Source organism: Schistocerca cancellata, chromosome 3, assembly GCF_023864275.1.
Source record: "Schistocerca cancellata isolate TAMUIC-IGC-003103 chromosome 3, iqSchCanc2.1, whole genome shotgun sequence".
Lineage (NCBI taxonomy): Eukaryota > Metazoa > Arthropoda > Insecta > Orthoptera > Acrididae > Schistocerca > Schistocerca cancellata.
In genome coordinates, this window is record NC_064628.1 from 441,548,334 (window position 1) to 441,576,093 (window position 27,760).

The following is a 27,760-nucleotide window of genomic DNA, read 5'->3' on the forward strand; positions in this document are numbered from 1 at the left end:
TTCGTGGTGCTTGAATCCCAAGTTGTACCAAGGTCTGGTTGTTTATTGCTAAATGTTTATCTTCTAGGTGGATGAACGTCTCATTAAAGATGTCTCCTTTGAATTCGATAGTAAGTTCAGGTTGAACTTATCGGACCTGGTACAGTATGTCATCACCCATACTTTATTTGAAGGATTCACGTAGCTGTTTTTGGTTCGATGGATTACATTTTGTTAAAATTATGGCGAATTAGTCATTCATTTGTTCACCAGAAGTTGCGAATGACGTTTCTTGCAGAGTTGATTCCCAATCATTGTCGTTTACCACTAGTCCTAAGCTTTGGAATCCTTCTCCGTACGTCTATCGTAGGTAATCGTCAATAGTCACGAAATCTGTGAAACTTCTTGTTCCCCGTATTTCCGTATTTCGTGTAGCAACATCCGCAGGTAGCAGCATTCGGCGTTGTTCGAATGTACGTTGTATACTCAGTCTAGTGCGCCAGTTTCCATGATTTCTGGATGGTATTCTACTGGAATTCCTTGTTTTCGTAGTTGAAAGATTTTTCTTGTTGTGTTCCACGTACAACAAATAGAGACGTTAATATTTAGTGATGTTTTCACGAATGGATCCATTTGCCACAATTGGTAAAAAGCTGTTAATGTTGTGTTCTGAAGTGGCTGCCTTGCAATTTCTCTGGCGGTGTCTTTTGTGAGGTAAACTGTCTATCCATTCCCCTAATATACTGCTAGATATTGCAGAGTTCGTTCGAGTTCGTGCACGGGAAAACCGAAAATCCGCCAAGCTGTTTCGTTACTATTGATGTATCTTCCCATTTGGTACATGAGCATCTCGCCATTTCTGTTTTGTTGTTCGCTGTCTGTGGTTATTTGAAATATTGCCATATCACTGCCTTTGTTCACATACTTACATACATATTTGATGGACTTCACTGAATTGCAGTATTCTACGTCTATGCGTGCTTCGAACATTTTGGAAAGTAGTGCGTTATATGGTACTACCCACTGATTATGTACTTCCGGTTCGTCGTTCCCTCGTATTCGTATTTTTGCTGTGAAGTCGCCGTTCTTGGGTGATCGTCTTCTGCATTTGGGATAGCTATCAACATGATATCCGTCCTGTCCATGCGGAAATATTAATGGACATTGAAGGGCATCATATGAAAACTATGTTTCTGCAACGCGTTGTAGTCCTTTTCTTCTTCGCTGTTTAATTACGTCACGGCTTGTGTTCTCATTGCCCATAATTATGATGGCGACTTCGTCTATCTGAGATACATGAAACTGACTTTCGTGTTGTCCGTGTGTTATTTTGTCGACTCGAATTATAACTTTATAACCATCAGAGATCATTGGGAGTAGTGCTCTTTTTAATATGTGATTCAGTTGATTCTGTTCGTGTAAGATCCTCTGTACATCTCTGAGTACTTTTCGTTTCAATCCATTGATATTTCAGCAGTGTTGATCAATTTCTGTTTCTTCATTTTCAGTGAAATATACTTTCAGAAGTCTATGGTCTTCGTTGGGTAGTGGTAGTAATGATCCCCTGCTGTGATAGATTTGTCCTTGGATGGAAAAAAACGTAATCTATTTCATCTCTGTTAGTGCTGATCGAAGTGTCACCGAAAGTAGTCATTTGGAAGTAGGCGTTGTACGCTTTTATATTTTGATGAAAATGTTTTGATTTTGTTTCTCCGGTCACGTAATGTAAAAATTTCTGCGGAAGTGCAACCATTTGTGGTAATCGAATTTTTCCATTCATGCAACAGAATCCTGGTGTTCCTCTCCTGAGTTTTGCGCGTTGCAGAATTGGCAGATTTAACCATTTTTCCGATTATGACTTGTTTCTGTTTGTTATATTCTTTCGTCTGGTCGTAGTAGAATGATTTATTTGTTACATTAGACACTTAGCTATTCTTCGGTTTCTCTGCTCCTCAGGATGGTCATTCAGTTTTGTTGGAAACGTTCTTCGCGCTCTTTGTCTATTTCGTATTTTCGCTGTTCTTTTTGATTTCGATGTTTTGCTTCAGAACTGGCAAGGTCTTCTCCTCTTTAACGTTTGGGCACTGTCTACAATTTAAATCAAATCAAAATTTAATAATTAATACACTAAGTACAATTTACACAATTTCACTCTTTACTTTCGATTTATATTGAGTCATTGTATCACTTTGACTATTCACACTTCACTATTTGTTATTATTGACTCACTGCATAGCTCTTTCTTTTCCTCCCTTCGTTACTGATGAGAAGCCGACATTCGAGGCCACAACGGATCTTGCTTTATATAAAACTACCAGTGGGTAGCCCCACAAGTGGCAAATTCCAGAACATATAAAAAAGGGTGAGACTGGTCCATAACGTTCCAGTACATTACATAACATTATAGAGTGTTCCGGAATGTTCCAAAGTGATCTGAGACATTGCGGGATGTTCCTGAACATTCTGGAACCTTATCGAATGTTCGAGACTATTCCCGAACGTTCCAGAACATCCCTGATTATTGTGGAATGTTGTTGAATGCTCTAGAATACTCTAAAATGTTCTGGAATGTTCTAGAAATTCCTAGAGGGCGAAATTTCCAATCCCTCATATCCTCAAAAGAACGCCTTTCAGATAAAACCGGGGTCCTTCTTTATGGATAAAGGATAGAGGGCTACCGCACCATATAACTCCCTTGATCCTACTGGGACTCGTGTCTGAGTTTTAGTGGCACACACATTGTACCGTTACTTTATAATATATACTGATTAATACATACAGTCACGTGCTCTACAATAATCACAATGAATAAGCTTACTCTATAAAACACCATAGAAAAATCAAATATGACTTTATTATGTCAAGGAAATATTTCGATGGTCCTTACTTAGTATCCGTCTGAACGTAAAATGCAGTTACTCTTAGCTATGCGTTACACTTTGAAAATACATGTAATTGTAAAAGATTATTCTCATAGTACTAGGTACCTCTCAGTCTTCAGATCTCTGATCGGCACAACTGTGTATCTTATCAAGACGCAACAAGTTTCTTTAATGAACTTTCAGCCACTCCAATCTTAGCTGCTCATCACTGTGAATCACGGGAAAATAGATCCTCGTCGACAGGAAGCATCCTGATTCCCACAACACTTGCAGTTGAATATCCAGACAAGATTAACTTCAATAGTATTTTGAACGGTTTTTAATACCATATTTACTGAGAATGGCTCTGAGCACTATGGGACTTAACATCTGAGGTCATCAGACGCCTATAACTTAGAACTACGTACACCTAACTGAACTAAGGACATCACGCACATCCATGCCCGAGGCACGATTCCAACCTGCGACCGTAACGGTCGCGCGGCTCCAGACTGAAGCGCCTAGAACCACTCGGCCACATCAGCCGACCATATTTATTGAGACTGTAGTCTTACAGTAACAGTGCATCTCTTGTTTAAGTTTTTAATCTTCCGCGAATATTCAGGAACAGACTCTATACTTCGTAGTAATTCTGATGTTACGTGCTAACAATACACGTATTATGACACTTTCTTACCAACAATAGATCAATCGTCATTAGATTTAGCTTAATGAAATTTCAATACGCGCTATTGACTCGCACTTTCGCTTTGAACAGCCGAATTACTGTAACACATACTGGACGTTAATCTTTATTATGAGTGTAACGATGATTATTCATTGAACATCGGCGGATGGAATTCGGAATCGTCCCGTCGACTCTGTTCCCACAAAGAATTACACCCCTTTCCGTTTCTGAGGCCACCCTAATCCACTGCGCCCTTCCTAGTGGCGTATCTCATTTCCGCGGGTTTCTTCTCTGCTCAATTAAAACGGTTTGTATCCAGTGTATTTTAAATTGCATTTCTTTTAAATTCTGTTTGACAATTTTTTCCTCCCTCGGAACTCTTAAGAAATACGAGTATCTAATTTGTAAGTGGAGTACCCCAGTAATTGTATCCCCCAACCGCCAGTAAAAGAGAGGAGAAATTACTTTCTTTCAGCGCGCTTTTAAAGCACGCAATGTTTCGTGACGGAGACGGAAATCTCATTCAAGGAAAATTCCATTTCTTTTGAGCATTAAATCGAATTAATTAACTCGACATTTCTTTAATGTCGCATGAATTGGATCCTAGAGTCCCACGCATGCCTCTTAAATTAATATCGAAAAACTTCGTTAATCTTTTTTCGGGGGACAAGGTACGTCCGGCGTCGCATATTTATTCTTGGAATAAAATTTTATGGGAGCTTTAAGAGGCATACGCGCAACATCTAAGAAAAACTATGTTAGTCAGGCGTCTTGTTTGTATCAACCAGGAAAAATCAAGCACCTTTTTTTGTCTTGATTTCGTTATCTCGAAATTCTCGTTTATTCCAGTACCTTTACATTCAGTGGTTGAGCTGTTATTGTCGCTGAAGAAAAGAAATGAAACTAATATTTTTAGTGGACAATTGGGTATTTATTGTATGTATTATTTCGAAATTTAATGTCAAGCGGCTATGTAATTGTATCAATAATGTTTCCCCAAATCCCCTGTATTTTGCAGAATCATGAAGTACGTTGTGTGCAGTCGTATTTTAATGGTGTGGACAATTAGAATCTCCTCTATTAAACTAATATGGAGTCTATAAAGAGAGGTCTGCGAAAGGCTACTCATTTTGTTACATCAAATACTGAGGGCCGAGGTTAACGCCTTAAACCTTTACTTCCGACAGATATTCGACAGACTTTAGCACTGTCCTTAGGTGAACAAAGTTAGAGCATGCTGAACATCAGACCTGACTGGTAACTGACTTCAGGACTTTCTAAGAGACAAAACTCAGTATATTATTCTGAATGGCGTGAAAGCGACAGTCGCAAATGTAATATCCGGAGCACCACAAGGGAGTACTTGAAAGTCCTTTATTGTATGCAAGATATAAGAAAGAAAAGTGAAGAAGAATATAAGATTTGATAAATGGAATGGACAACCTATTGAGTACAGAATACGGATTAAGAGTAACCTGACGAAAGCCAGAAGTGATGAGAAGTAGCAGTAACCAGAACAGCGAGAAACATTAGTATTCGTGAGCATGAAGTTGATGAAGTTAAGTAAGCAAAATAATTCGAGAGCAAGGAGGACATAAAAAGCAGACTAGCACTGGCAAAAAGTGCATTCCTGGCCAAGGGAAGTGAACTAGTATCAAACATAGGCAGTAATTTGAGGAAGAAGTTTCTCAGATTGTACGTTTGGAGCACAAAAGTGTATGATAGTGAAACATGGACTGTGGGAAAACCGGAATAGAAGATAATCCAAGCATTTGAGATGTGGTGCTACAGAAGAACGTTGAAAATTAAATAGACTGGTAAGGTATGCGATGAAGAGAGGTCCTCCGCAGAGTAGGCGACGAAAGGAATATTGGTAAAATGCTGACAAGAACGGAAAGAATGGTAGGAGATCTGTTGAGACATCGCGGAGTCATTTCCATAGTACTAGAGGGAGCTGTAGAGGATAAAAACTGTAGAAGAAGGCATAGATTGGAATACATCTACTGGGTACTTGTTGCAAGCGCTGCTCCTAATATGAAGAGGTTGGCATAGGAGAGAAATTCGTGGCGGGCATCAAACCAGTTAGAAGACTGATTAATAAAAAAAAAATTAAGACTATCTACTGAATAAAGTCGGCAATTCCATGAGGCTACTTGCAGCAATACGAAGGTTACAATACCATAAGACTGTTGTAAAATGCAGCAGACCAACGGAGGATTCCAACAGAGGGTCCATAACTGGTACAGAAATTGGTAGTTGATACTGGACCTAATGTAACGTGTTGCGCATAAGTATGTGAAGCATTCCAGTACTGTTGGATTAAGCCTTTTATGAAAAAATCACTGTAAACAATAAATGCCGTAAAATACCTACGAGCATCCATACGGTACGATCTAAAGTGAAATAACAACATAAAACTAATTGACGGAAATGCAGATGCCGACTCAGATTCGTTGGCAATGTCCCAAACAACTATAATTCTGAAGCAAGTGGCATACAAAACGCTCGTTCATTCGATTTTTTACTATTTCTCATTAGTCTGGGACCACTACTAGGTTGAATTAATACTGTAGATAGAAAAGATCTGAAGAAGAGCGTCGTTCAGTCGGCGTGAGATGTACAATGAACTCCAAAGGCAGTAGCTTCAAAAGAGACGTTGTGTGTCAAGTAACAGTTTCTGTCAAAATTTCTAGAGCGCACGTTTGAGCAAATGTCGAGAAATAAAGTCACGTCCTCCAACATATGCCTTGCAAAACAATAACGCCAATAAAATCAGAGAAATGAGAACTTATATCGCAATTTATCTACAGTCGCTCATATCACAAATTATTTGCAAATGGGACAAAGAAGAAAGGAAATGATAGTGGGATCAGAGATGCAGTCTGACACACACCATAAGGTAGATTGCGTAGTGCAGATGCAGATGCATGTGCAGATGTAAATTCACACCTCCACGAAACCGCGAGTAAAGCACTTCATGTCTGTATGCTGCAAGTGATGGATATGTAACAGTATGCTCGTGCTACCTTCCAAAGGTTTTGTTACATGGTTTTTGCAAAATATATTTTTCTGCACACCACCGCAAAGCTGCTAAGACATTTGCTGTACTGCAAATAACTTATTGTGATGGAGCTGTGTGTTATATAATTTTCAAATTCTTAGTTTTCCAGGTTATCGTTATAGACACGTAGGAAACACAATTTTAATATTATTAAGTCATCGAAATGATATATTACAGAGATCGGTGGGGTTTTAACTCAGATTAATCTCAAGGCCAAATGCTGTTCTTAAATCACATATTCAAAAATGGTTCAAATGGCTCTGAGCACTATGGGACTCAACATCTTAGGTCATAAGTCCCCTAGAACTTAGAACTACTTAAACCTAACTAACCTAAGGACATCACACACATCCATGCCCGAGGCAGGATTCGAACCTGCGACCGTAGCAGTCCCGCGGTTCCGGACTGCACCGCCAGAATCGCTAGACCACCGCGGCCGGCAAATCACATATTACTCCCTACAATATTTTCTTAGGCACTGACCAAAACTCTAACAGATCTTCTGTCTACTGAATGTGCTCTTGTATTTTATTTTGTAGTGCTTTTTTATTTATTTTTTTGTATTTACTACAACATAGTCTTGTGAGCAATTTAAAATGCTGTAAACAACTTAGACCAGCCAGTGCCCGTCTGCAGACTGTCTACAGATAAGAAAAGAAGCTCGAAATCATTATGGAATCTATAAAATCTGTCAAGTAACTGTCAGTGTCAAGATAAGATATTAAAATCATACCTAAAGTCACATGCTGCAAGTGGTGACATTTGCGTTCTCGACAACACGAATACAAAAGTAGGTAGAGGTTGACATTCTGTAGAGAAAATGAAATCCACTCCTTTTCCATTTATACATGGTTATACATATTTTCACCGAGCGAGGTGGCGCAGTGGTTAGACACTGGACTCGCATTCGGAAGGACGACGGTTCAATCCCGCGTCCGGCCATCCTGATTTAGGTTTTCCGTGATTTCCCTAAATCACTCCAGCCAAATGCCGGGATGGTTCCTCTGAAAGGGCACGGCCGACTTCCTTCCCCATCCTTCCCTAATCCGATGAGACCGATGACCAGGCTGTCTGGTCTCCTTCCCCAAACCAACCAACCATTATACATATTTTCCACAACTCCAATAGTTCTAACTCAATCTTTGGCTCTTGGCGACTTGTACTTCACAGTAATTTGGAATGTTTTGCTTCACATTGTCTATTTTTATTTCCCATAATGTTGCTGCATGTGTTTTTATGTCACTCTACGACTATCCTTGTGCCATCGTATACCGTCTTCTTGTTCAGTAATAAATGATTATGAAGATGACCTACAAACGGTCGAATTCAGTTTTCAAATAAAAATGTGGCTTAGACAGTGTTAGTATGTATATATGCTGCAAGTGGTCACGATGATTTGTGGACATTAAGCTGTTAATTACCGTTATCAACAAGTTTGAAAAACTTTAAAAAATAAAACCTTTTTTAAAAAAAATTGCAGCATTTGTAATGAGGTGGAGAGAGGGTGGTCGACTGTTGGGGTGCGAGAAACGGGGAGGGGGCGGAGGGAGACATGATGGTGTGTTTACATTAAATAAGGAAATCAAAAGGTAGTAGTTAGAGTAATGTAGAAAAACAGGAGACATGGAGACATAATTAGTTACAGTTATGTACGTTAGTAAGCATTAATGAGATGTATGCAGTAATATATTGAAGGGATACTATGAAAGTTGTCCCAGTGTCATACGAGTAGCATGGAAGCTACAAAACCTTTGGCGATGTGGTCCGGTGCAAGCGTCCTCAGTTGCCATGTCACCGTCTTGATGTCGCGACGTGTCTAGCAGGGATAATTCTGGTGGCAGCAGCGGGCCACGTGTCCCCTCTATTTGGAGATCCACGGGCCCATCGCAACCCGTTAATTTCCCACTGTGTGGCGTTGTGTCCGCGCATTGAGCCACCTGACACCTGACGAGGCGCGCGCGGGTAGCAGTCCTCGCAGGGGACGCCGCTCCGTTTACTAATCGACGTTATTGCGCTGAGCCAGCCTCGTCTCCCAGGTTTACTGCGGCACACGTCACATTAACATCGACCGAACGGCATCAAAGCAAACAAGTCGACTGACTGACTGTACTGATTAGTAATAAAATATTTCGCGGTGCTAACCACTGCTGTCCATCAAAGCATATGCACAGTCAACTGTCTCTCCTGTCTTTAAAAGAGGATAGTTTTTTTAACTTGTACCAAGAATAGAAAATAAACGAAAATTGTAAATGAGGTAAAACATTAAAATCTTGCTCAACCTTGTAAAATAGGTAATGAGGACACAAGTCACAAGTTTTTCGAGAATAAGCTCCTTCAGGTAACGTATAAACAATATTTAAAAACAAATGTAATGCTAAGTGAAACCACCGGTTTAAACAGTCACCACCCTAATTTTCAGTCATTCCTCATCATACTCTTCTGGTGCCGTTCAAGTCATAGAAATGTTTCCATTACATTTACATCTATGTTCAAATCTACATATTCATCTGCATACTTATTCCGCAAGCCACCAAATGGTGCAAATTGGAGGGTAACTTGTACCACTACTAGTCACTTTCTTTTCTGTTATACTCGCAAACAGAGCGAGGACAAAGTGACTGCCTATCTGCCTCCGTATGAGCCCTAATCTTCCTTATCTTCGTGGTCCTGATGCGAAATATATTTTGGCGGCAGTAGGATCATTCTGCAGTCAAATGCCGGTTCTTTAACTTTTCTCAATAGTTTTCCGCGAAAAGAACGATTCTACCCTCCAGGGACTCCCACTTGAGTTCACGAAATCGTAATGCCTGCGTGTTGATCAAACCTGTCGGTAACAACTCTAGCAGTCCACCTTTGCATTGTTTCGATTCCTTCCTTTTATCCTACCGGGTGAGTATCTGAAACATTAAGTCAGTACTCAAGTATGAGTCACACTAGTGTTCTATAGATGGTCTCATTTACAGATGAACCGTTTTCCCAAAATTCTCCCAATAAACCAAAATCGGTCATTTGCCTTTCTTACTACCGACTTTACATGCTATTTCCATTCCACGTCGCTTGGCATCGTCACCCCCTAGTTATTTAGTCCACGTGATTGAATCGAGCAGTACGTCCCAATGATGTATTCGAATATTAAAGGATTGTTTTCCTACTCAACTGCATTAATTTACATTCCTCGTACAGTGACTCAACAACACCTCACATTACACCACAGCATCATCAGCAAGCAGCCAAAGATTGCTGCTCACTCTGTCCTTCAGGTCATTTATGTATATATAGAATAGGAGCGGTCCTATCACACTTCCCTGGGCACTCCTGTTGAATACCGTTGTCTCTAATACTCGCCGTCGAGGACAACGTGCTCTACTGTCGTTCTGTTACTCAAGAAGTGTTCAGTCCAGTCACACATTTGGAAACCTATTCCATATGCTCGTACCTGCGTTAACAGTCTGCAATGTGGCACCCTGTCAGTCGCTTTCATGTTATCTGAGAATACCGTTCTGCCTGTTGCCCTTCATCCTGAGTCACCGGTTATCATGTGAGAAAAGATCAAGCTGACTTTTACTTTCTAATCCGTGCTGATTTGTGGACTGAAGCTCTTCTGTTGAAGGGAATTTTCCGCTATTCGGAATGAGAATACGTTCAAGAATTCTGCAGCGAACAAATGTTAAGGGTATTGGTCTGTAATTTTGCATGCCTTCCTTTACCCTTCTTATATACAGAACGCACCTGCACGTGTTTTCAGTCGCTTGGGACTTTGCGGTAAACGAGAGATTCGTGTTAAATGGAAGTTAAGTAAGGGTCCAAACAGTAGAGTGCTCTCTGTACAACCGAACAGGAATTACAACCTAATTTGGCGATTTATTTGTTTTCGACTCTTTAAGTTGTTTCTCTATGCCAGGCATACATATTACTATGTCCTACACATGGGACACTATATGGCGGTCAAGCGATGATACTTTTGTACGATCCCCCTCCGCGTGTGATTTCTTAAATTTAATATTCAAAACTTTCCTTATGTACTTCGTCTTCTTTCATCGGCTACCACTACCCCCTCAAATTATGTGTTTAATGGGAAAAGATGAACAGCGTCTTGGCTCATCCGTGATGCGACTCTTGTGCGAATTTGTCTATCAGCTGCCATTGTAGCAAAACGTGGCACCGACATTTATGTGCGTTTGCAACGTTCGTTAGTCGTGGTATATTGATTCTGCCCTTAGGTGGCAATTGAACTACCAGTTAACATAACAGTGACATTTATCTACTCCCATACTGCGTTTACGTTTATAACGTCCTGCTTCATGGAGTATGCAAAGAAAATACTCCAGCCTGTCATGACGTGATCACGTAAAACATTCTCACCCTCCCTCTTATGCAGAAGTATTTCCAGTTCATGAAGTGAGTCTACTTTTGTCTCTTTCTGAAGTGTTTTTAATACTTCAAGATCTTCATCCAGTGAATGGATTTCCAAAATGAAGTAAATGCATGGTTACCGCTGATCGAAGTTGTCCTGTCTGAAGGTATATTCCTGCTCAAGGTATCTTATTTGAAAATTCTTCCACATCTGTCCCATAAATCTAGCGTCGCACTTTATGCACTTTATATTGTTCGTGCCCGATCTGTCGCACTTTCTGGAACTATTAATCGGATTACATAGTACTTCAGGTCCCACTGAAATTATAATATTTTAATAATATTTCAAGAACTCAAAGTCACCTCCAGCTACAATGAAAAATTTTAATTTTTTTCTCTTATGAAGGCTGAGGTTTGTTAGTGTTTAAAATGGTTCAAATAGCTCTGAGCACTATGGGACTCAACATCTTAGGTCATAAGTCCCCTAGAACTTAGAACTACTTAAACCTAACTAACCTAAGGACATCACACACACCCATGCCCGAGGCAGGATTCGAACCTGCGACCGTAGCAGTCCCGCGGTTCCGGACTGCAGCGCCAGAACCGCTAGACCACCGCTGCCGGCTGTTAGTGTCTGCTGTGGGGGATAACTACATGACTTGTATGACTTGGACAGTGTTTTAGTACATTTGTGAACACCTAAAGTAAATGTAGGCCTACTCATAACGAACACCCGAAGCCGTATCGTTAAAAAATGAGGAAATCCTAGACCTGCCGAAAGTGTAACTTTACCTTTTAGTTTGCTCCAAGCTGGTGTACGAGTGCAATTTTTTGTTCCCAGTCTTTCTTATCTTTTCTGTTTGGTTTGGAATGATTAAAGAAGGCTATGTTTGCTGTGAAATTTATGAAAAATTAAATTAAACGAATCTAATGATGGAGCCTTTGACACTAAAAGTCCAGTTTTAACGTCTTACATTATCACCGGTGATAGGTTTGAGAAGCTACTACGTACGAGGATGTACTTGGGTGCTAATATAAGCAGCAGATTCCCAAAAAAGTAGTTCTTCCTCCTTCGCTACGATAAACATATTAATGGCAGGTATTACTGAAACAAGAAAGTACTGTAAATTTAGGAAACGGTAAGATCTGGAACTCTTTTATTGGTAACACATTGCAATCAGCACTAGCAATGGTCAAAATAGGTGAATGAAACACTGCTATCACGAATGTTCCATGGAAAACATAAAAAAACTCTTTTCAAAATATATTTTAAAAAATTGCTAAGTAAAGTGACTAAAAGCATGTACTAGTAATAACAAAATTCGAGAGTGTATTAAATAGTGAGAGATCAAATTAATGGAAAAATGGCTCTGAGCACTATGGGACTTAACTGCTACGGTAATCAGTCCCCTAGAACTTAGAACTACGTAAACCTAACTAACCTAAGGACAGCACACAACACCCAACCATCTCGAGGCAGAGAAAATCCCTAACCTCGCCGGGAATCGAACCCGGGAACCCGGGCGTGGGAAGCGAGAACGCTACCGCACGACCACGAGATGCGGGCAAAATTAATGGAATTCATGATACTTTACTGTTTAATACAGGAAAGTTCAAGGTCCAGACTTCGCACACGGTAAGTAGAAAGATCGTAACCTTCTATTTGGGGAGCATATTTAGGGTACATATCTGTAAGTAAGCATCTAACTCATTACAATACTCAATTTGTGAGGCACTGTTGACAGGTTGGGAAACCCATCCAAGGCATTGGATCACCCAATATCCCGACCACATTCTAAATATGAAGGTTTGTTCTACCGCTGGTACTGGATCTACTTACTTCAGAAACAATGAAGTTGGAAATTGAGTACCACGACAAAACTCAAATAGCTGCTCGAAGATTTACTTTCGGAGAGGCTGTATTGAAGAAACTAAATACAATGTTTTTTTAATTTTCCACAATATTATTTTCGTGTTACTGTAAATAGCACCCATCTCAAATGTAAAAAGATATTTTATTTAAGCCACTTGTGACTCTTGCCTCTTTAGGAAAACCAATAATGCTCGATTACACACCCATTCAGTGAATACATATTTTGAAAAATAAGAAGTGCAGACTGTAAATTGTTCTTCCAGCAGTGACGGTACAGCCAGGCATCGCACTAAAATAAGAAAACTTAGAATCCAATGTGTGATATAATATATTAAGTTACATACGGGTTTTGCGTACACGGTGCAGTGAGGATCAAAAACTTCCTGTGCTCCGTAGGTTTTTGTGCTTCCTTATCAGTTCGACAGGTTTCAAGTGAAGATCTGCTAAAAATCGAAACACCTTGTGCTGATACAGTCGGTTAATTCATAGGTATCTCACAGGCAAGAGACTTATACTATGTTTCAGTGAAAGAAGAAGTAGGGAAATATGAATGCTTCAACCTGAAAAGGGAAAGTCCATCTCAGAGATATTTCAAAAGACAAAATAGTGTGACTCTGTTGGCTGGGAAACTATCTGTTGAATTCTCAAGTAACCTATTCGGAAAGACTTTCCTTTATCGCTCACTAAGTGACAGGATTGAAACTAGTGTGTGAATAGTGTTTATATTGTTGATAAAGGAGAGGAAAGCGTCAAACGATGAGATGGCACATACCCTACGCATCATACTCCTCTGCACTCTCTGTCCCAGTCAGCGCACGTATCACCGTCAATAGAGCCACGTGCGATTACTGTACGAGTCACTGCAAAGGTTGGGATTTAACACAGGAATTTCACGGATCTACCTCTCCCCTGATTGCTATGCACTAACTATGAAGATTTTTTATACTCACTAGGATTCTAACGACTGCCTTCAAATCGAGCACCATCGAGCAAAGCTTGCGTTGGCGATATGGGTTGCAGAGGCCGGTTAACGGCCTTTTTAAGTCGACGGAAGACGACATGTTTGCTGTCAAACTGCTTCAGAAACGTAACACGCTTCCGTACGTCGAAAGGCGTCTACACGGCTTCAGGTGATTCCTAACTGGTGCACGAATGAAGGGAGAGTCTGGTAGTACATTTAGATTAAGAGTGAATGGTATGATTTATAAATAGTAACAACTGTCTATTTGTTAGAACTAGTCACTTGACCCCATAATCTACAATGTTCGTAACTAATAAACAAAGGAAATCACATGTAATAACATAGTGTGACATTTCTTATAAACGAGTGGGACACATTGTATCAGCCGGAAGATATTTAGCCTAGCTTCTTAAAAGGATTTTCAGCGTTATCCATAGGTACTCACTATACATCGTGAATGTGTAATATTTCTGGCTTTACAGCCATCACATTCAGGTACAAGAAGCCCTTCTTAGAGCAGCTGAGAAGGCAGTAGTGGCAAGATGACGTAATGTGGTGTGAGGTACCGATGATAGATGGTTGGCTAGTACGGATATAGTGAGAAAGACCGCCTAAATTTTGGTCCTTTTCAGCAATTGGCTGCTGAGTCCGGTAGTTGCACCAAAATGACAATCTTCTGTTATTAATATTAGACAAACTAAACAGCGTATTTGCTTGCATTTCAAATTAAAGCATCTCTCAAAAGCTTGTTATTATTCCATTATTTGACAGGTATTAATAACCAGAAGAATAGTAAACAACTGTCAAACGAAAAGGCAGACGAAGCAGATCGGTGATATTCGGGTTGCGCCTAACTTGGATGGCGAGCGAAGTGGTTCGGCTGTAAGATTAGAGCTGCTACGGCAGTGTCGGAGGACAGACATATTGTCTGCCACGGTCAGTGTCAGTCAACATTTCATTAGTAATCCACGGTTGTCGAAAATACAGCTGGTTTGGCAGTGTCGGAGGACAGATATGATGTCTGCCGCGGTCGCCATCATGTTAAAACTTTATTAGCAATATATGGTTATTTGGACATATAGTTGAGAACAGTGTGACAGTAATTACGGAAATACACAGTTCAATATTTTGTTGAAGAACGGAAATTATTTGTAACTGTAATGTGGAATGTAATTGTACAGTTTCTCGTGTTCTGCCAATAAAAAGCGAGTGGCATCGCCTACAAACAAACTGATCGAAAATTTAATTATTTCTGAAATAACAGATCCTTGCTAAGAGTTTCTTACAGCCTCAAGATAATGGACTCACGAACTACGTGCTGTTTTCTAAGCATGGGACAACAGCTGTAGAAGACTGCAGGTTGGTGAACATTTATTAGAACTTATACATTCCACTCAGGGCGGTGGAAGCAACTAGGCACCTCGCGAGTACTGCAATCGTAGTACAAATTTGATCAATGACATTTCATGTGCGGTGATACAGAGGAGGTGTGAAAGAGAGAAATACTTAGATGGAATGGGTTTATCATACGCAGTATATATCTCCCTCTCACTCTTTTGGTTTTGTAAACTTACCGAACGCATCATCGCTGGCGGGAATAATAGTTGTAGTCTAAGTGCTGTGGAATTATGAGGTAGATTTTATTTGCGAGAACTGTGAACTGTAACCGACCAACGAACTGTGTAGGGACTGTGATTCTTGTGAACAGTTAATGACTATAGAACTGCATGATAACTGTTGTAAGTAGGATGTGAACTGTGTTTGAACCTTTTTGTACTTTAGCTGAAGTGTAATATCTGGTGCCGCAAAACCAAATTTTCGGATTACAGCGAAAGTAGTATCGGTAACTGAGGAATGGGAAGTGCGGAAGTGCAACGAGAATAAAAGTTAACGTAGTGTGCTCGGTTCTTGGGATTACGGTATTAATCATCACTTCAAACTTCTTCATGCTATGAGACGGCGCAGCGTGCAGAGCAGCGTTGGGCAGGCACAGACAATTGGTACGGCGGCAGCAGGCAGCGGTCCTTGCGGCTTCCCCCGTCGGAGGTTCGAGTCCTCCCTCGGGCATGGGTGGGTGTGTTGTCCTTAGCGTAAGTTTGTTTAAGTTAGATTAAGTAGTGGGTAAGCTTAGGGACCGATGACTCAGCAGTCTGCTCCCATAAGACCTTACCACACATTTCCAGTTGCAGTAGGCAGCGGCCGGCGTAGTTAACACTACACGGCGCGTTAGGAGGGTCGATCAAGCATACCATGACAGCGGAGATGCCTCCAGGGTTGCAGCGAACAACTACGAGAATCAGGGCCAGTGCGCCATGGAAGAACAGTAGTGTAAATGTTGCGCTTACATATAGTTTCATAAAAGATTTGTAATCGGAACATTAGTATTAAAAACGTCTCGGGAGAAATGAACGTAAGTCATGGTACATCATCAGCTGATCCTTTACCAGCTCAGGATGATCAGTATACAAGGTATACGCTAAAATTAATTTTGTAGGAATCAAGAAAAACACAAAATAAAATAGAAAAAATAAATAAAGAATTAACTAATAAAATAGATAAGGCATTAAAAGAAATCAAGGTATCAATAGCTCAAATTACCGTAAGTTCAATGCTTGGGAACAAAAGGATACAAATCTAGAAGCTGAAACCGAAAGAGGTAGCAAGAAAACAGATGAAGAAATAAATGAAACTGTAAAAAATTTGAAGTTTCTAAGTCAGAAATAAAGCAAGATGTGATCCATGCAATTAGAACGTTAAGTAAGTATTTGAAGGATCATAATGGGGTAATACAAACAACAATAATGACATTAGTAATGAAAGACAAGAGAAAAGCGAAGTTATGACCAGATAACACTCAGTTGTGATATTGCACGTGTAGAATCATCTTGTAAAGGCCATACAAGTGCGATTCAGAGTAAATTTAAAGAAATAGGGCAGAAAGTACTTTCTGAGATGCAAGACAAAATAGAAAGTGAAGTTAATCATAAATTAGAAATTTGTTGTGAAAAAGAAAGAAAGGAAGGTCTGATTGATGTAAGCGATGTAGCAAATTATGCTATCGTGTACAAATTCCATCATTTCTCTACTGACGGAACTGTACACCCAGTAGCCTTCATTAGACAGTTTGAGGGCATCGTTCCTGAAAACATGTCGGTACAACAAAAAATTGAATTCGTGGCCAGTAGGTTAGAAGGAGACGTTTAACCATAGGCAACAAGGATCAGTAATACAAGTAAAACATATATAGAATTTGTTCAAGGGTTCTTGAATTGAGACAGGTCTTGCAGCACACAAAACAGAGAGAGAGGTGAAGTTTTTGTGGACAGAATATTTGAAGGTGAAAAAGTCATTATACCACAACTGGATAGGAGTAAGGCACTAGAAGGTCGTGTACAAAAGTTCAGTAGCGTCAAGATATCAACAAACATAGCCTTGATAGCCAGCTTACGTCGGAAGCCGCTGGCAGATATGGTCAAATGTATAAAGCACTCGTGTATGGGAGACAAAGCTATCAGTTCAGTTCTAAAAAAACGTCGTACAGGGGTAGATTACGTGGCTGAATTTGAAAAAGTTGTGAATGAAGTGCCTCATTCTACCATAGGAATACCGCAAGAACAATTACTCGATGGAATCTCAATCAGTGACATAAAAACAGGTTATTAATACTAACCTCAGTGGCAATAACGTTCTTTGTGTTGCTAGGTAACTGACGATTGCCAGGTGCCCAAGTTTTTTTTATGCACTATTTCAACCGTGTTACATTTAATAGCCTAGTCTTACTTTCTTAATCTTAAAATATCCTCAGACATAAATGTTTGCTTATCTCATATACATATATATATATATATATATATATATATATTATAAATCCTTCAAAATTGTTTCACTGAATACTTCATAATGTTTTTTGTTGTGTGCATTAATATGGTACTGGTGTCCGCGTTTTAACTATATATAGTGTTTTCTTGCTGGCGTATTTGTAATTGTGTACTTGGGCCTGTCCACATAATTCCAGTAACTAACAGCAGGAAATGAAAACGAAATATGCTGCCTGTTAACTTGGGTTACAACTGCGATTCACAGATACACCAATGCGACGTTTCAGAATCTTACTTGGATCATAATGCGCAAACCCTTATTTACCGAATCGTTCCTTCTATATTTGAGTGTTATTTTTGCTACAAACCATGCTAGTGGAACTGAATTCATGTAATGACTGTCTGTTTTCTACTGACTTTCGTATACGAGCATTATGTAATTTTTTAATATGTAGTGGCTAATTAATCTTAGCTAGACATTTATTGTAGTGTCCTTTCATATATAAAATCATTATGTGTTTTACTCTCTGTATTTCATATTATGTGGCCTTCTATTTTAACCTTACTTACTACTTTTATGTCTTTTATGAGATTTCAATATCAGTGCTGTGTCTTACGTCAACAATATTACTTACTTCAGAACATTAAATAATTCGCTGGGCTGGGATAAATTTAAATATTATGTTGGGTGTACCCGAAAGGTATGCATAAAGATTCGTAAGCTGTTCATAGACTTTTTCTTAATATTTTGATACAATGAGTCCATAGTGTCCCGTTGTTGTTGTTGTGGTCTTCAGTCCTGAGACTGGTTTGATGCAGCTCATACAGTAAAGCTGCATGCCCTCGGGAAAAATTACAGCTGTAGTTTCCCCTTGCTTTCAACCGTTCGCAGTACCAGCACAGCATGGCCGTTTTTGTTAGTGTTACAAGGCCAGATCAGTCAATGATCCAGACTGTTGCCTCTGCAACTACTGAAAAGGCTGCTGCCCTTCTTCAGGAACCACGCGTTTGTCTGGCCTCTCAACAGATACCCCTCCGTTGTGGTTGCACCTACGGTACGGCTATATGTATCGCTGAGGCACGCAAGCCTCCCCACCAACGGCAAGGTCCATGGTTCATGGGGGGAAGTTTCAGTGTCCCGTATCTGATTATATAGTAATAATGTAAATACGATTTATTTGGTTTGTTAATGGAATTATTTTTATTTCTTTGAAAATAACTTAATAATAGTGAAAAAACTGGTGAAATTCTGTAACTAAAACACACAACTGATAACAAACAAAAATGCATAATCCTAATATGGAAAAACAATGTGATGTGGCTGCTACCGCTGCGGGAGAAACTCAGCACAGCGTTTTTGTGCCGGTATTCCATTACATTACAGTCAATGAACCCATAAATCATGTGCGTACAGGCCAACATTTCATGAGTAACGTGTCGACGCTACCACAAATAATGCCAGATAAACAAGCAGGAGACGGAACCGAGCAGTACTGAATGCGTGCTTGAAGACGATAGGTACAATTATCTGCAGCAAGTACCGTGAGTGAAGTGAAAAGTTTGTCTCCAAATAAGACACACAGTCTATACCGCCTACATTTACAGCCTACTATTATGCCAATATTTTTAGTGCAACAAAGAAACAAAGATAAATGGTTGTAAGTGATGAAGCGAAATGTGTAACGAGACAATGGACACCACTGGTCTTTTTGCGCCAAAATACTCAGAAAATATCCCTGAACAACCCCAAAATTCTGTATGTCGCTCAGACACTACAGTTTCTTGAATATATAATGATTTTTACGTATAATATTTTCTTACGTTTCCATTTACTTTATTATTCGAAGTTTAAAGGCTTATCTAACATTCTCGCGTTTACCAATTTTTCAATTTTTCCCAGGAGAGACATGTTAAAAATCCCAAAAGCTAGATCCCGAACTACGATTTCACATCTTTGTGTCAACGCTGTCCATGACAACGACAGAAATGTTCCGGCGCACTCGGCGGAGGTCTTTAGCATCCATTCTCACTCTTAAAAGAATAATACGGTGAAAATGACTTAACTTTTTAAAACATTGTACTACGAAAAAATATATTCCAGAAACTTCTGATGTGAAAATCGTAAGAGCTTTCCCCCCCCCTCTCTCTCTCTCTCTCTCTCTCTCTCTCTCTCTCTCTCTTTCTCTCTCTCTCTCTCCCCCTCTCTGTCCCACACACGCACACACGGAGTTTTTCACTTGTGAATAATTCAGCTGGAACCAGCTACAGACCTCAATAAAGAAGAAATTAAAATACAAATGCAGAGTCTTATGGATAACTAATTAATATATTAGAAATACGAGCCCGACAATTTGCCACAAAGTCTGGAAAATCCGTAAAATTATGAAATACATGTCACAAAGACTCCCATTCACCGAAAACAGAGGACCGATCTCTTTGAGTTTCCCTTCGCCAGAATGCAAAACGCAGCTGAAATGTGTTCTATAGAAAAACATTCTCCGGAAGCTGGAGAAACGGTGAGTGCATAAAGATGAAGCTGTATCGGGTTATGAATTTGATTTCAAGTAAACTGAAAAACAAACACAGGTCAATGGAAAATTAGTATGTAAGCAGCCTATGTCTCCAAAACAAAATCCTAAGTGAAAGGTGCAAACAATGTTTCCTGTCCTCCTATATGCTTCATTCACCAAATGATAAAAGAAATTCTGATTCTTTTTACGCAATGTTATGGTACGTAAGCTATGCATCACTGCGTCGTCTGTAGGATAACCAAAGAAGGAAATATTTCTGTGAGTTCATTGATTGGTGTGAACTGGGAACCGACTTATTTGTATATTTAAACTAAAATAATAATTATACAAAAAAGTAAATTTTTTACAACAATATCAACTGATGTTAAAATTTTGTTTATGGCTGGAGCAGCAACTGTGGGATGAAATCTCCTTGTAGAAATAGTAAACAGCCAATCAGTAACAAAACTGAATGTTTATTAAAACCCCTTTAGCACGGCTTCAACGTTTGCAAAAACGTCTTCTTCAGAAGGAAATATTGACAACCCAAACAAGTTAACACTGAAAAATATGTTAAGATGTATATAATATACACAAGTATAGTGAACTCTCGTTACGAATAAAAAAAAAAATTCAGACTTACTGCGTTACATGTTGTGGCAGAGTTACGTTAAAATATAGCCAATAGGCGCAATGAAAACCAAAATTTCACGTCCACAATAATTAAAACATGCACAATATGGTGGTTATTTGGTATTTCCTCACCAATGTACAGCTAGTGTACTTGCGTCACATACGCAGCGCTCGGGCTACAGAAATCCCTGACCAAAGAAGACACTAGTAGTATCCGCAAGAAGGGTATGCGATAGTAAATGAAAATTATCGTCCTAAACTTGCTGAAAAGTTAAAATTAAATTTATGACATTAAAAACCAGATCATATTTAGCATTAGTAAAATGGCAACAGACAATATGTTACCACCTAAATAGTCACTGCTCTAAATGGAAATTACGGAAACCGTGAATAAACTGGTTCAAATGGCGCTGACCACTATGAAACTTAACTTCTGAGGTCATCAGTCACCTAGAACTTATAACTACTTAAACCTAACTAACCTAAGGACATCACACACATCCATGCCCGAGGCAGGATTCGAAACTGCGACTGGAGCGGTCGCGCGGTTCCACACTGTAACGGCTAGAAACGGTCGGCCACTGCGGCCGGCTAAAACCGCGAATATTGCAAATAAAAATAATAGCAAAAAGAACCAGGGTGGGCAAGGGGGGAGGGGAAAATGGAGAGGAATGGGGATAAATGGAGGGAAGTCAAAGGGGGATTGTGAGAGATGGTGGTAGTGGTGGAAGGAACATGTGGGAAGGGACACGTTTTCTACTTTTAGATTTTTTTAGGATGTCAGGACATCCTTCTGAAGAAGACGTTTTTATAAACGCTGAAACCACAGTAAAGAGATTTTAATAGATCTTGTATTTTGCAACTGGTCGTCTGTTTATTATTTCTACAAGAAAATGCAAACTGAAAAAAGATGTATGGAAGACAATCAGGGAATATGACTAGGACAGCCAATAGGAGGCCTTGGGCATAGCGCGATAGGTAGAATATGGTCCAAAGGGACACCAGGAGTGTAAAGAGCTAAGGGCTCTTGGATGAATAATAATAAAAAAATAATCATCATTGAAGTTCGATTTACCGTGAAAGAGCGGTTGGGAACAACCGTTACACATTTAAATCTCCACCATATGAAGAGAGAGAACCGACTACAAAAAAAGGCAGAGATTAAACACTCGTTTCATAACTGCTTTGTGCGTATTACTAATCGTTGTCCTGCAGTTCTGCTGCCGCCCTTTTAAGTATGTATATCGGTAACCAATGAATGTAGCGCTGGAGGATCTACGGGAGGATAGCAGATCCTCGTGGGGAAAGACGCGGCGAGCGACAGGGGCCACCCGGTTGCTAGGGCCACGCGTGCTACGTGCGGCGACAGCAGGCCCTGCCGGTGGTGCGTGGGCGTGCGCGAGGTGCGCCCTTAGGACTTGGCACGCGAGTTATGCGCGCCGATAATCACGAGAATGCTCAATTACTTGGCGGCGGCCGCAGCCTGCAGGCATGTGCCGCGCCGGTCGCCAAGCACGCGCCGGCGGTGGCGGTGGCGGCAGCGGCAGCGGCGGCGGCAACGGCTCCCTGGTGCGTGGTGCGCGCTGCGGGGTGGCCTACCAACCAGGGGCACCCCAGCACGCGAACGCGCCACAAGCTTAACACCTTCACGGCTGGCTGGCTCTTTTGTACACTGGTTGTAAGAACCACATCCAACACGCCACTATATGACTTGGAAGCTCTTATAATAGTTATTGCGATTATTATTGTAGTCCAGTGCGAACAATATCGCTCAACACATCACGCATTCCAGTTGTTAACGATAATAGTATACACAAGAAGGGTAAGGAAAGTTAAGGACATCATAGATGATGAGTTTGGCTTAAGGAAATCGAAACGCACCACACACTTCTGACATTGCACTTCACACTAAATAAAATAAAAGTGAAGACGCTTCCACTAGATTTGCTCAACTAGAAAAGGCGTTAGACAATGTGGAATGGTGCAAAATGTTCCAAATTCCGAGAAAAGTTGGTGTAAGTTATACACAAAGACGGATAATATACGAGTACAATACACGAGACAGTAACGATAGAGCAATAATAGGGGACAACCAAGAACGAATTGCTCGAATATTAAAGGGTGTAAGAGAGTCCTTCTTCAGTATTGTTCATTTCGTTATTCGAAAAAGCAGCAAAACTAATGTTCAGAAATTGAATGAAAATTCATTGTGGAAGCATACCATTTAAGGTCTAGCGGTTAAGCGCATGCTGGGAACAAATGCCAATCGGCCCATGGAAATTTCAGTCTGCATTTAACTTAGTCTTCAATTCTCAGGGGTGTGCCTCCACATTAATCTCCAGATCCCCTTTCCGCGACAGTATTACTGGGGTATGTTAGGGGCATAGACTAGCCGAAGTAACGTCCAATTAAAAGACTGTGCACCAGGCCATTGGGCCACAAGGAATTATTATTATAACGATAAAATTTCCTGATTATATATGCTGCCCTCAATGAATGTCAGCAAAAATTAAAGAAGCCCTTGAAAGTAATTAACAGTCTAATTGGCACAGAATATAGATATGCTGTCAAAAGTGAAAGTCAACAAAACTTACAGAAGCCCTTGAAAGGAATTAACAGTCTAATTGGCACACAATATAGATTGAAACTAGATACGAAAGTGGTGTGGAGTAGCGACAGTGATTTTAACGGTGAACATTACATTACAATCAGGGGCCACGAAGTAAACGATGTTGTCAGGTGATCACGTCTTCTAAAATCTTTGATGTCATTCTTCGTCTTTAACCCTGTGAAATAGCCTGAAAATTGTGTACGTAAATGAATAATTAAAATTCACCCTCAATCCAGTGTCAATTTTATGTAAAAGCATGAAAGAAAATCTGTTTGGAGGATTATTGGAATCATCAGCAAATCAAGTGAACCCATGTCGTGCAGTCGCTCAAACGCACGACTTGCGACTAAGCTGTGAGAAGAATGTATTGGAAGAATGTGGTACAACAAGGGCTAATGTTGTATGGCAACTGTTTTTGCCGTTCAACAAAATGGAAATAACAAATGATAACCCAAGAAAGTAATTGTAGGCCAGTTATATCATGTAGTCATTTACCTGCGGGTAACCTCAAGAAAAGATCGTCGACGCAGATTATACAAATGAGTAACAGAACGCTTCTTCAAAGTAGAAGAAACATCAAAACATTTTTCGGGGTAAAGACTCGGGAATTTCTGTGATAAAAATTAAAGTTTACATGTAGCAGGTTCTTTCAATAACATTGCATTGTAGTCAGGTTAATTCATATTAACCGATATAAGGATCCGTTGCTCAAATAAACATTTAAAGATTGACTTGTAAAAGTTAAAAAAAGCGCACACACACACATGTAGCCACATTATACTTCGATTTCAGTGCCGGAATTGTAAAAGACAGAAATAACTGTAACGGAAACATACATTTTAAAGACAAGGAAGTCTGCTACGTGGGAAGTAAAATGGTACATGGCTTACGAACCAAAGGCGACATAAAAGGTAAAAAGAGAATTCCTGACGAAAAGACATCTTCTCATATCACACATCGAACTCAGTTTGAGGAAGAAATTTCTGAGAGGGTACATCTGGAGCACAGATTTGAAAGTTAATCATGGTCTGTGAGAAATCCGAAAAAGAAGACAATCGAAGGGCTTGAGATGTGATGCTACAGCAGGAAATTGAAAATTTTGTAGACTGATAAGCGGTGAAGAAGAAGGAACAGGATGAAAGGATCTGTGCTAAGACATCAGGGACTAAATTTTATGGTACTACAGCAGTTGTAAAGGGCAAAATCGTAGCGGGAAATATTGGAATAAATACAGGAACTAACTGAAGGCGTTGAGTCCGAGTTTTTCTCTACGATGAAGTGGTAGCACAGGAAAAGTCGTGGCTGGTCACATCAAACTAGACGACTGTACCACCTCCCCCTCCCTCACCCCACAGACACACACACGAAATAAGTATTGTTATTTTAATTCAACATATTCTGTCACAAACTGTATGTTTCTCGTAAAACTTGTCAACAGCTCTACTCATTCGCACACTCGTTGCTGTATCGTTTTATACTCATCGCAATACTCATCCCTCGGTCCACCATATCCTGCATGAGAAATGTGTGAGGTATCCCATGATTATTTGGTCTCGTTGCAAATAATCCAGTGCCTACAAATCGCTGGATTAACGTGCTGAGCATTTCTTGCAGATGGAATCTTGCGTTGACGATATTTTTCTGATTACATTAGTCATGTTAGCCTATTAACGCCGTTGGCTATGCTATGTCATATCTCCTAGTTTCCTCATTCGAGAATGGTACTCTGTTTTACAGTGTACGTTGCTCACTATCCACTCCTGTTCAGATGTGAGCGAAACCTCAAAACATGACGTGTGAAACGTTGCTGTGTGATACAGTTGTAAATACTGTCTGAGCCAGCGCCACAGTCAGCTGGCTAAGTGGACAGATGAACACTAACAATAAGAAATGAGCAATGAGCGTTATTGAATGGTTCAAATGACTCTGAGCACTATGCGACTTAACTTCTGAGGTCATCAGTCTCCTAGAACTTAGAACTAATTAAACCTAACTAACCTAAGGACATCACACACATCCATGCCCGAGGCAGGATTCGAGTCTGCGACCGTAGCGGTCACTCGGCTCCAGACTGTAGCGCCTAGAACCGCACGGCCACTCCGGCCGGCGAGCGTCATTGAGTCCTGTCTGTTATCGCAGAAGTAAAATGATCCGTATCTCAGAAAGTATCGAATTTCTCTGTAGATTCAAATATGTTCCTTTTTTTCTAGTTCTGACCAATGCTATCCCATGTAAGAAAATTATATACTTTATTTAATCACTCTGTATAAAGCAGTGGATAACGGCATAGTTTTATCGTAATAATAATTATTGTGATATTTCCTTCTGACTGGTTTTATTCCGTTTTTTTCTGTTGTCTTGTTCCACTGAATTAAATTCCTATTCTATGTGGCTTGACACTACCTACACAAAATATTTCATTACATTCACATTTTTATCATTTCGTGAAATTATTCAACCACTAATTTTTGACGGCTACTGTACTATTATTCATTCTTCAAGCTGGTGTCATAAATCTTGACAGATAGTTACCTACATTAATGGGAAATGATTTACTTATTACTGTATTTGATTCTACACCCATTAAGTTCTTTGAATATGCAATATACTTTCGAGACATATCGGTGTGTAACCGCACTTTTCGACATTATAGCTTAATGTTCACCTTGTGTGTGCTGTTAACGAAGGAGAAGGCATAAAAGATAGGTACTCTAACGCAAGTAGGCATTAATCTTAATATCACTTCTTCAGGAATGAATACTGTAAATGCGTCATGTAAAAGAAGGTACTGGAATGATGCGCTGAATATAGGAAGTAAGTAAGAGAGAGTGAAGTGAAAGTTGTCGATTATGAATTTATCATAACGGATGGACAATGGAATGTAGTCGGATTAAGTCGGGTGATGCTGAGGGAATTAGATTAGGAAATGAGACACTTAAAATAGTAAAGGAGTTTTGCTATTTGGGGAGCAAAATAACTGATGATGGTCGAAGTAGAGAGGATATAAAATGTAAACTGGCAATGGCAAGGAAAGCGTTTCTGAAGAAGAGAAATTTGTTAACATCGAGTATAGATTTAAGTGTCAGGAAGTCGTTTCTTAAAGCATTTGTATGGAGTGTAGCCATGTATGAAAGTGAAACATGGACAACAAATAGTTTGGACAAGAAGAGAATAGAAGCTTTCGAAATGTGGTGCTACAGAAGAATGCTGAAGATTAGATGGGTAGATCACATAACTAATGAGGAGGTATTGAAGAGAATTGGGGAGAAGAGGAGTTTGTGGCACAACTTGACAAGAAGAAGGGACCAGTTGGTAGGAAATGTTCTAAGCCATCAAGGGATCACAAATTTAGCATTGGAGGGCAGCGTGGAGGGTAAAAATCGTTGAGGGAGACCAAGAGAAGAATACACTAAGCATATTCGGAAGGATGTAGGTTGCAGTAAGTACTGGAAGATGAAGAAGCTTGCATAGGATAGAGTAGCATGGAGAGCTGGATCAAACCAGTCTCAGGACTGAAGACAACAACAACAACAACAACATGGACAATCGGAAAAACCTGAAAAACCAAAAGGCTGAAATTATACAAAGAAAATGCTAACGTGTTTACGACGAAGTGAATGAATTTCACATTTACCTTACTGATAAGTATATGCCTGATCGTAGCTGCGGTGTTCTCGATCAAAAAATATAATGGTATAGCTTTAAGCGCACTGAGTTATTACAAGTCAGCAACTAAAATCTCGCCTCCTGATTGACGGTGTCTTGTTGACAAGCGGGACGCAAGGGCTCATGTTGATTGTGACATGCACGTAACCCGTCATTTGTCTGTACAGTGTGTGACAGTCAGTGAAGATCCGTGTCAGTAGGCTGATGTTCGCAGTACTTGACTGCTGATGACAGCAGCACGTAGGAAGCCCAGAGTTTGCACAGAAGTGGAGATGGATTACCCAGGCGTTGGGGATCCACGATCTGGCGGCGATCAATTGTGCGGATACAGCGCATGTCACCAATCATGTACTCGAATACAGCGCCGATAGCTAGTAGAATGTCACTGGCCACACCGAATAAAACCATTCAAAACTGTGACATCTACTATTATGGTTCGTAATATTTTATCTCCAGGGATACTAAAACAAATATAGTTTGTTTCACTGTAGCACACTAAAGGGGAGGGGGTGTTATATTGTTACTAAACCATCGTAGAGTTTGTTGCTTCAGATTTTATTTGAATAAGTCGTAATTTATAGATTATGCACTAAATAATTACAATTATGAATTATCCAGTGGTATGTTATATACAAAAGAGGTACAGAAGTCCTGTTTTACCAGACAGGCGGAAATCGTGAAATGGTACCACCTTAAACTTAAAATGCGCGAGGGTTTAGTAATCTAGGTTAAGTAGACCTATGAAA

At 40.0% G+C, this 27,760-nt stretch overlaps 1 protein-coding gene across 1 annotated transcript in view; it reads right to left on the reverse strand.

Moving 5' to 3' along the window:
- LOC126176357 (LIM domain only protein 3-like) overlaps positions 1 to 27,760 on the reverse strand; it is a 1,143,263-nt gene that overhangs the window by 808,511 nt on the left and 306,992 nt on the right. The window lies entirely within an intron of this gene.